The 2,542-nt window shown below is 34.1% G+C and overlaps 1 long non-coding RNA gene across 2 annotated transcripts; it reads left to right on the plus strand.

The window, feature by feature from the left end:
* The first annotated feature begins 442 nt into the window (after positions 1-442).
* On the plus strand, positions 443-2,327 carry LOC130507689 (uncharacterized). Of its 2 annotated transcripts, XR_008942396.1 has the most exons (6): positions 443-747; positions 824-882; positions 984-1,089; positions 1,197-1,839; positions 1,903-1,987; positions 2,100-2,327. It is a non-coding gene; the product is annotated as an uncharacterized LOC130507689 (long non-coding RNA). The 2 variants fall into 2 exon arrangements; XR_008942395.1 differs by having other exon boundaries at positions 984-1,839.
* The last annotated feature ends 215 nt before the right edge of the window (positions 2,328-2,542 follow it).

The following is a 2,542-nucleotide window of genomic DNA, read 5'->3' on the forward strand; positions in this document are numbered from 1 at the left end:
GACTTTTTGAGTATCAAGCAAATTATTTAGGGTTTGAGATTTGTGGTTTAGGGTTTCGTAGACCTACAATAAAGTCTATAAATTTGTAGCCGTCTCTGACAGTCTATTTTATTCGTGTATATCTTTAATTTTAAATTAAATGTTCCAATTATGAATATTTTTTTTTTTGTAACATATATTATGAATATTTTTTTTTGTAACACATATTATGAATATTTAAAATTAAAAAAAAAACATTGGTAAATCATATTTTATTTTATTTTTAAAAACGAAAAAAATCGTTGTAGACATACAAAGAAGTCTACACACAAAATATAACTTAACCGGATTTAACCAAAATAATTAACGTAAATGAAGTAAACCAAACTTTTTTTAACCTAACCAGAAAAATTATCCAGCATATAAATACTCTTTCTCAAGTTTGTTGGATAAAAAACCCTAATCCACGCCGTTTGTCTCTCTCATGGTGATTTCCACGACACTCTTCATCATCTCCAACTTCTCTGCGATTAAGCTGTCGCCATCCCTGTGTTTGGGCTTTTACTTGGGGCGTTATTTGAGAGTTGGTCTTCAATGTCTTGTCTCCTGTCTCTCGTACCTTTCGAACAAATCCTAAAACCTCTCGCCATCCCTCTGCTTCATTCTAGGGTTTTCTGTTACTCTTTGATTCAAAGATGGGAAGGGCGAAGAAGCCTTAGAAGTTTGCTGTCATGAAGAAAACAATAAGCCACAAAGCGGATTGAAGCAGTAAGTCAAACGACTCTTCTTCCTCGAAATTTGATGGCCTTTTCCTAAAGCTAATTTTGTTTTTCTTCTTCTTCAGTTACAAGGAGGAGTTCTGAATCCGAACAAGAAAGGCCTCACTGAACTTCCCAGAAACGTGTAAGCTTAGAAATTTAGCTAAACCCTTTTGCAAAGTTGTAATCTTTTTCTGTGTGTGTGTTTTTAATCTTTAGATTTAAATTTTTTGTTTTTGGGATCAGACCAAATGTTCCATCAGGGATGTTCTTTTCTCACAACACTAACATGGTTCCTCCTTACCGAGTTCTGGTGGATACTAATTTCATCAACTTCTCTATCCAGAACAAGGTACAAACCAATCCACAGAGCTGTAATCGATCTTTGTAGTGTTATTGTCTTCGTGGAACTTATTCTAACTACTGTCCTTTGTTTTGCCTTTTTGTTGTATACAATAGATTGATATTGAGAATGGAATGATGTTCTGTTTGAACACTTCTCAGAGCTACAGCAAGTTGTTTTCTTAATAAGCTGTTTTTTCTTTTACTTCCTCCTCTTGCTGCTTCGACACCATCAGCCATTATTGTCAGAGACATATTGTAAATGTCTAAAAGAACTGAGTTTAAAACTCTAGAACTTAAAAATACAGGTTAATATATAAAAAGAAAGAGACAACCAAAAGGCCAGATTTTATTAAAGAAGTTTGGTATTGAAAAAAAAAGTTTGGTATTGAAGCTTTGTCTTCTTTTTTTCGTCTCTTTATTGCTTTTTCTTTCTCAGCTTGGTCGTGAAGGAAAGAGACTCAATGTAGAGTACTGTCTTTAAAGTTGGGGACTATATCTGAGAGAGAGAGAGAGGTTGACTTGGGTCATGATCTTGGTTTTTGGAGCGACTCATCTTTATACAATACATATGGTAATCGTGTTGGTAGATTCTATTTGGAGAAACCCTTAATGTGTAGCTCTGACACAACTTGTTGTAGCTCTGATATCGAAAATTCTGCTTTGCTGCTAAACTAATCTGTGAATTCGTTGTGCCCTTAATGTGTTCGATAGAAGGCCTCTTAGACATTCTACAACTTATCTGCTGCTCATGTTTCTGGTAACGATCAATTTCACATATCATGTCTTTGGCCGCCGCTTGGTAACTTTTGTTGGTTTGCAGGTTCCTGGTGTGCCTATCATGTATTTGTCGGGCCGCAAGTACTCAGTGAAAATAGAGTGTGACTATATCTATGATTTTGTGGCGGGTAAGTCGTTTTCCTCAAATCATCATATCCTTTTGTAGATAGAAAGAAATAAAAAGAATCTTTTAAATAATGAAAACATATGATCTGAATGAGGTTTCTTTGCTTTCTTCAGTTTCACGAATCTGCGAGGCGTTATCGACAAATTGGAATATCATATAAAAATGTATTAGCAAGAAGGTCCTCTTGTTTTTCTCTTATACTGTTCTAATGGTCACTTTAAGTTTTTGTGTTGTCAACATTTTTCAATCTATTTTCGAGTTTTAAGTTAAATTTTTTTGTCAGAATTTACAAACAAAATATATTGTTTAAGCTCTAGAATTAAAAGCCAATTCTTTATCAACTCAGATATTATTATTACAGAGTACACTTGAAGTCTAATTTATATAGAGGAAACACTACCAACACTATTGTCAGAAGAAGAGAGTTATGTGCACATAGACATACTTAACAACGTGATTGTTTACAGAGAAACTACAAGTCATAGACACCGAGAAAAGGCATAAAAACAGAACCAATCCAAAGCTTACCTTCTTTCTCCTCCAATAAACCTTGATG

This window comes from Raphanus sativus, unplaced genomic scaffold (assembly GCF_000801105.2).
Source record: "Raphanus sativus cultivar WK10039 unplaced genomic scaffold, ASM80110v3 Scaffold5246, whole genome shotgun sequence".
NCBI classification, from domain to species: Eukaryota; Viridiplantae; Streptophyta; class Magnoliopsida; order Brassicales; family Brassicaceae; genus Raphanus; species Raphanus sativus.